Below are 8,308 nucleotides of genomic sequence, written 5' to 3' on the forward strand. Positions count from 1 at the left end.
GACAGAAAAGGGGCTATAACTAGATAGATGATGGTGCTCGTTTACAAAAGCAGCTGAGGCAGGATAGGAACGTCTCTAGGGCCATCCTAGCTGGAGCCATCGAGAGTGGGGACCGGGCACAGCCACACACTGGTAAAGTGAGTCCTCCTGGGATCCCTATTGGTGGCCATCTTGGCAACTGATCCCTTGACCTATTGGCCCCAGACAGGACTGCTCTACCTGGACCATCCATTCTAGGAGCACAGGTTGGTACGTGAGCCCCCTGGCTTGAGGCCTCCCCACCCTAGGCAGATAAGGGTATGTCCTACAGAGAAACGAGGGCAGAGAATTGTAACCCCGAAGAGCGTAGGCCCGGGCAGCTTCACACGTTAGTTACCCTTAAGCGTAAGAACTTCAGTACTCTTTGACAGGCCCACCAGGGCCCGCCAGAAGCCCCTTGAAGGGAGGTGTGGAAGTTGCTGGAAGCCCTGAGCGTGCCTGGAGCTTGGACAGGAGGAAGGCTCTGCTGGGAAGAGCCTGTTTGACACACTTTCTCTGACCAGACCATCTCAGGCCTCAGCACAGGGCAGGGCCTTGTTTCCATTTGGGTTCTTCCTCCCTGCCAGGCATCCGCTGGCCCTACCCTCTGACTCCCATAGGCCTTTGTCTGCCAAGGGCGTCACAAAATGGCCGACATAGCCGTCCGGCTGTGTCGGCCATTTTGTAGCTGAAACCGGCCTTGAGGAGAAGGAGACCCCTGCTTCCCGCCTGCCCTGAGTGGCCTGGCCAGAGCCCAGGACCTGCCCCCACAATGTTTGGCTTCGGCCATGGCCGCCCTGGGCTTGGCACAGCCAGTTTTTGGCAAGGCAGCCTGGGAACCCTGGCCCCTTACCCAGCTCCACTTATCCCTTGCTACCCTTCGAGGTTTTATCACCAAGCAGACAGACAGACAGACAGACAGAGAGAGAGAGAGAGAGAGAGAGAGAGAGAGAGAGAGAGAGAGAGAGAGAGAGAGAGAGAGAGAGAGAACAAACATCACAATCTGGAAAGCCGGCCACTTACACTGTACTTTTAGAGAGGGAGTCTTTGGCAGGGGCGGGGTCAGCACGGATGGGCCTAGAAATAATGTCTGTATTGTGGCACTGGGTTTCTGAGTGGAGCCGTCAACAAGCACAGATTTGAGTAATGTCTTCCTGGGGAGGAAAGCCTCGGTCCCCCAAATGCCCCTCAGACCCTTGGCCTGCCCAAGGACTTTGGGCCTCCCTGGCTGAGCATGGTATAGAATGCCAGTCTCCCGGCCGGGGTAGCCCGTGATACCAAGAAGCAGTTCAGGTGCTGGCTAGACGAGGCTGCTTTACTCCCAGACCGCAGGGCCGTGGACCAGGCCACCAAGGCTCTGACTACCCCAACACAGGCCCCCACTCCCCACCCCCACCTCCCCACTGGCTGTGTAGTGCCTGCCTGGTTCAGCATCTCAGCTCAGCAGGGATCCACTGTAAGGCCCCTAAGAGCTTCCTGTGCCTGTTCACAAGCTCACATTGTTCCCCTGCCTTCCCAGACATCAGAAGCAGCGTGCGTCCATCCCAGAGCGCTGTTGTAAGGATGCCGTCCAGGTCCACAGAACAGCCGGCTGCCTTGGTCATTGCCATATTGACAGTACATTCTAGCTTCTCGAGGTAGGACAACTCGGGGCATGCCCTGGGAGGCCGGGAGTGACTGGAAGGCTCTGCTACCCCTGTGATGGGGCGTGGGAGGCCTTTAAAAAAATGAGGAGATAGTTCCAAGTAAAAATCTTCTTGAGCAGCATGGGGGTTACTTGATGCTATATAACTGTACTTCTGCCTGGCCCCGTGCTCTCTCCAACAGGGTAGCAAGAAGCCACGTAGAGAGACAAGCTGTCTCATTTAGGAAGCTGGCCCCGGGCTTCTTCCCCCACAGCTTCCAGGCAGAAAATTCTGTCACCCTGAAGTGACACTTGTTCAGGCCATGCCCCCCTTCCAGAAACCCAGCAGAATGTTCACAAGTGACCGGCCCAGATCAATGCCTCCCAAGTGCCGGGCTAGGACGGAACCTCCTGGGATCCTGGAATATAAGCTTCCTAGAATAGGAAATGGCTCCCAAGGAAGGGCGAGGCCTAGGGGGAGCCGATTGGTGGTGGGGGTGGGGGTCTGTCAGAGAGCAGGCAGAGTCCCCATGATGTCATGTGTATAGTCAATTTCCCACTCACCTTCCTATGGCCCAGACAAGGCTTTGACTGAGAACATCTACAGATGAACACATAGCTTCGTGGTCAGAGCTGGTGACCTATAGCCCAAATGTCTAGCTTCAGGCTCAGTCCAGGGGGCAGGGGACCCTGCACAGTGGCCTTTCCCTACTGTGTTTTGTCCTAGGCATAAGCCAGCAATGTCCTCATGGCTCCCGCTGCTGTCCGTATCAGACAGCTGTCTATCTCGCTAGCCCTCCAGAGAAGGTCCATGGCCAACTGACTTTGCCTCAGACCCCGTTTCTAGATGGGGAGAACTAGACTCAGCTATGGGCCTCCTCAGCCAGGGGAGACCTTGAATCTTCCTTTTGCTCTCCAGAGTTTTGCTATGGGCCCTAGATCGAGGGGTAGGCATGCCACCAGAGCACTACAGACCCTGAGCTAAACAGAGCTGAGCGCAGGTCCGGATCCAGCATGAGGTGCGTAAGGCAAGAAGAGCCAGGTCCAAGGCATTTAGATCCCAGCTCTGGATGTGACCCTGTGTAACTGGTCCGTGCTTGGAAGAGGGTGCCCAAGCTTGTCCGGCACTCTGCCACACACCTGCCAGAGCGTTCGTCTGAAGTCAGGGGAGATCCCACAAAGCCCAGGTCATCATCACTCAGATGCGATCTCTGTAGTGTCTATGGGGCTTTTGCATTAATCATTTCTCTGAACTTCTTACAAAGGCATTACTTGTCTTGATGAGTGTAGTGAGTGGGATTCTTGTTCACCTCCTAACACGCCTGTCCTAGCTCGATCCAAGATGGTACCCAGTGGGCATGGTCTGCCCCCCGGGCACACTGACCCATGCCTACCCAGTGAGCATGCATCTTTTTAACTTTATGGGCTGTGTTCACAAGGAGATCCGCCTTCTGCCCAGCCGGATGCCACCCCCCTCCCGCCGTTCCCAGACTTGCTGTTGGCACGGCCTACTGAGCAGAGACACTGGCCGCTTTATGGGAGAAACCTAATCAGGAGAGGGGGGGGTTACCGTGGGGGGGGGTCTGGCTCTTGGTGGCCCCAAGCCAAGCCTGAGGTGACTTCAGGGTGACACTGTCTGTCTGCCTCTCTCCCTCCAGACATCCGCCCAGCCCTGAAAGGGCCACCTGCCTGCCTAGGCCTTTGGCGCACCTGTCCTGGACAGCTCCTCCCCCAGGCAGACACTGCAGGACTGGGACAGGACTGAGAGGTGACGGCTGGCAGATGGCAGGGCGTCTGCTAACTGCTCACTCCCTGCCCGCCCCGCCCCGCCACTGGCCCTCCTCCAACCGGTCCCTACTGGGTCCCTGCGGTCTGTTTCAGGACCCCTTCCTTGTTACCCCTTGAGAAAGGAGTCATTTCTGTGGGTCCCAAGCCCCAGGCCCGAGGCCAGGCTGTTTCGCAGGTTGGGCTTGACACATCAGAATGCTCCCCAGATACGAAACTGGGTCTTTTCTTTCTCCTTCACAAATGGCTCTAGAGATGGCCAGAAATCCAGAAAGGGTGACCCTCCCTGAAGTCTTGTGGAACCAGCGTAAGCCCCCCCCCCCAAGGTAGGGTAGAGCCGCCCTGGAACTGAAGAGACCGTGGTAGCCATGCCTGCCACCAGAGTGTGGAGAAGCACTGTGAGAGGAACGGGCCTAAGACAGGCAGGCACCTGTGGGTCAGCCTCACCAGAGCAGAGCCAGGCTGAACCCCCCTAACCCCCCCACCCCTGAGGAGCAGGAGCCTTGTGGAAAGAAACAGGAAAAACAGGTCAGCGGTTCCTGGCAGAGGGACAGACCAGGGCAAAAGCCAGGAGGTGGGAAGGACCTGGGAGATGGCCAAGGAGGACAGAGGAGGCTTGCCCGGGGCATTTCGCGGCTTTGTGGGTTGGGGGCAGGGCTGGTGGGCGCAGTGGGAAGGATCTGAGAAAGGGTGTCAGCGTGACAGATAGCTCTTGGGAGCCCAGGCGAGGCTGGTAGTCAGGGAAGGGTCTTTCCCACCCTTGTGTCCCCTCACCAGACCCTCAGTAGCCAATGGGCTCGTCTTCCCATCCTTGAGGCTGGGGGGCGGGGGGTGGTTAACAAGGCCTCCAACAGAGCACTCCGGCTTGACGGGCAGAAGTGGGCAGATCCTTGTCTCTGTATTCTGTACCCTGAGGTTCAGCTCCAGAGCCCTTCAGCTGGCCAGGCTGCTCCCTCACAGCTGCCATGGCCCTGCTTGGCCTTCCCTCCGTCTTACTGCTGGCTCTGCCATGATGTTTTGGACCCAAGGGAGGTAGGATAGTGACTTGATTCATGGTGCGAGTCTGTGGTCCAGGAAGCCCTTTCTCCGGGTCTCTGCTCTTGGGAGAGCTCAAGCCCCATTTGCCCTAATGTCCTAGGGAAGTTGTACCTCGCTGATGACTTCCAAGAGGGGATTAACTCTCCTTCCCGGGAGCAACCTAACTACTACAGAACAGTGTGCATGCAGCAGATGTGAGCCTTGACCCCTCACGGCCAGCCTTCTCTCCCTCCCTCCTCCCCTCTCTGGACTCCACAGCATCCAGTCATCAGCCAGGCGGGCCATTGGCCACCCACAAAAACATACTTGCCCACCATGGGTGAAGTTGGAGCATAGTCTCTGACCCGCATGCCCAGCACAGGGCTGAGCTTAGAGGCCATTCCATCCAAGGCTTTGCATGCAAAGTGTCACCAGGCAAAGGGCAGACTGGATGAAAATGTCATTGTGCTATAGGCTATCAAGGAGTGGCCAGGGGAGGCCACCAGGGGCCAGACTTTCTCCCTTCTGAAGCTGATGATCAGTCGCTTTTGTTTCCAACCCCCAAGGTGGTCAGGAAGTGGCACCAAGCAGGAAGTTCTGCATGCCAGCGGCTCCCCTGTGGTGAGTAGGGCCCCAATGTCCTTCCTCTGGAAAGGAGGGAGCCACGGGGAGACTTGAGAGTGAGGAAGGCTAGGGTCAGAACCTCATCCCTGTCAGTGCTCCAGGACCTACCCTCAGCTTGGATGCCTTTACCTGGAGGCCTTGTGCTCCCCCCCCTCCAACCCCTACCCTCAGTATTGTGCCCCACCCCCCAGCAATCTACCTCAGATGACACATCTCCCATGGTATGATATGGTGACCTTTGAGCCTGTGTCGGCCTACTTAGGCTGGGCATGATTTAACAGAGATGCAGTTCCATTTATCACCGGCTCCAAGTGGACACACTATCTACAGGTCACCCAGCCCTGAGAGGCCTCTGGGGACCTCAGCATGAAGTCCCTCTCTTTTCTCTGTACCCCGGGGCGCCATCACCCAGTCCCTCAGTGTGATCCTGCTACCCCCAGGCCGCCTGGTATCAATGGAGGATCCGATCCGCCAGGAGGCCTTGCCTAGAGAAAGGCCAGATGAGGGAGACAGAGTCACATCTGTTCCCATGTTGGGCTAAGGCACAGGGGGTAGTGGCCCTACTGTCCTTGCTAGAACTAGGATGCTTGTGTCCTGGCATTTTTCTACCATAGCTTGGGCTCTGCAAGGCTTCTGTTAAAATAAAGCCCAGACTCAGGGAGGCTCAGCAAGTGCACAACAGGCGTTTTGGGGCTGCTGCAGGGGCATACACCGGCCTCCTGCTGCCAAGTAGAGTGGCTGAGAATGCCCAGGGGTCAGCCAAAAGGACCCCACGGAAATGCATGATGGTGCCCAGAGTCAGAGGGGGCAGCCGCGACCTTCCAGCCAGTCCTGCTCATGTACCTGTGTCCTGACAGCCAAGGGCAGAACCCGAAGTGTTGAGAGATCTGGGGTTGATGTCTGTCCTCTTTCCTCCTTCAAAGTGCTCCTGGGGGGTGGGTGGGGGGAGCTCAGATGGAGATGGCCAAAGTGGTCTCTAGCTATTCCACCACATCCGGGCACAGCCTGGGAACTAACAAGATTAACCATGGCCAGACAAGTCTACAGAGAGGCAAAGCAGTGTGGGACAGCCCTCAGTCTTCTCGCCTGGTCCACCCATCATAGATAGGACCACCAAAGGGGCCCTTCACCACTCTCTTCCCACGCCTCTTCCTGCCTTGCTGGCTCTGCTGGGACCACCCTTGAGGATATTTGACCTGCCTGTTAGTGAAAGGGTCCAGGCTCAAGGCAGGGGATGGCACCCCAGTGGCTCAGATTTCCTTCTGGGGCCAGGCCACACCAGCGCTCTGGGACCTTGTTCCCAAGCTACTCTGCCCCATAGAGTCCAGATCTGGGTCCACAATGTGGACTTAGGCCTAATGGCTTCATTTTGACCCAGGAGCTTTGGACTTGTCCCTTGCCCCTTGGCAGGGAGGAAGGGAGGTGTGGCAGTAGACGCTAGGGCTCATGCAGAGAGCAAAGGCTGCCTGGCTTCCTTGGTCTGGGCACAGGGCTTCCGTCTGCATGCTGGGCAAACCGGTCTGAGGCCTGAAAGAAGCAGGTCCTTCCCTTCTAAGAGACCAGAGACTGAGCCTCAGTTTCTTTAGCGATCCCTGTCTCACAGCTGGAGGATGTGATGGCTCAGTCCAGCCCAGTGCCTGCCTCGGAAGGCTGTGGACGGAGGCCTGCGGTAGAGTCTCCGGTTGATACTGGAGAGCTGATAACCACAGGAGCATCTTACAAGGCAGAAGAATGTCCCCCACACACTGCTACTGGGCCTTTCCTTATTTGTAAGATGGGCTGACAATACACTTGCCCAAGCCTCCCCCCAGCAAGCTCGTGGCTGCGAACGGTATGTATAGCCGACTGCCACCCCAGAGTGGGCCTTATCTGACCTAACACACAGCAAGATCCACGCCAGGCCTTCTGTTCTTACCCGGGTGTCCCCCACGGCTGGGCTCAGTCCAAGGCTCCGGGAGCCCCAAGCTCGGAGCCAAGCACAGAGCCCCCGCTGGCCTCCGGAAGTGCTAGTCGGCAGGGACAGACTGGCCACGAGTGTCCAGCCAGGGTCTGCACTTACGCCCGGCTGGCCACCATGGGGAGCTAGGCTGTGTATCCCACAAGGAAAAACTGCTTTGAGCCTCCCCCAGCAAGGTCAGCTCAGGCCACCCTGGGAAGAGGCAGGGACAGGACCAGAACCCACAGGAGGGCTCTTCCTGCCTAAGGGGAAGAGGGTTCATGCCCAAGGCTATTGCTTGGCAGGAGTTCTGATGGTTCTACTATGCTAGAGTTGAGCGGACAGAGGCTGGGCCTCAGCCAGGTGGACACTGGAAGCTCCCTGGACCTTGGTGGCCTTTAACAAATGACACCCATCCCCCATTGTGGCCACTCCTGTTTAGTAACTGCTCAGCACCCGGTGCTTTTTCTCTCTCTTCTCCCCGTCTCCCCTTACTCTCTCCGTGATTTTGTTTAAATGTCCCTAGCCCACTTTGAGAGAATCCCAGTCCTCTATTAACACCGAGCTGACTGTGTCCGGGGGGGAGGGGGGGATGCCTCACCATGTCCCCAGCTCTCCTTCTTCCTCTAGGAGGGACCTCAAGAAGCCGCGACATCCAGCTCTACGCCAAGACTGACTGACGGCCTTTGGGGTGAGGTAGTAGGTTGTATGGTTTTGGGCTCTGCCCCGCTCTGCGGTAACTATACAATCTACTGTCTTTCCTGAATTGGCCGCAATATCTGCAGTGGATACAACGGCGGTCCTGGCTGGGGAGACTGAGGGAGGGACAGGGGGTGATAGCTGCCATGCAAAAAGAGACTGACGGAGACCTTGGACAGACCTTGACCTCTCTGGGCTATTACTCATCTGTATAGGGGTTGGGGCATAGGGATGAAAACAGACAGCATTTCCAGGGCACCTCCTCTCCCTGGCCCACACTGAAGGGGCCTTCCTGCCTCTGGCCCCATATCAGACCTGTGCTCACAGGTCTCCATGAAAAGAGGGTCTGGACTAGACCTTCAACTATGTTCCAGAGTTGCCCAAGCTTTCCAGCGCAGGGTCAGACCTCTGATGAGCAAGCGTTAGCTTCTTCATCTACACAGAGGCAGAGCGTCTCTTCCAAGAAGGAATTGAAAAGGAGCCATTCTTAGCACACCCGTGAGCACAGCCTGCCGCTGGACCGTGTAGGCCACTGTCCCCTGTCCCTGGGGCAGTGGGTTCAGACACCAGAGGCTTCCTCGATCTGTCTGGTGGGCACAGGCCTT

This window comes from Mus pahari, chromosome 17 (genome assembly GCF_900095145.1).
Source record: "Mus pahari chromosome 17, PAHARI_EIJ_v1.1, whole genome shotgun sequence".
Taxonomy (NCBI): Eukaryota; Metazoa; Chordata; class Mammalia; order Rodentia; family Muridae; genus Mus; species Mus pahari.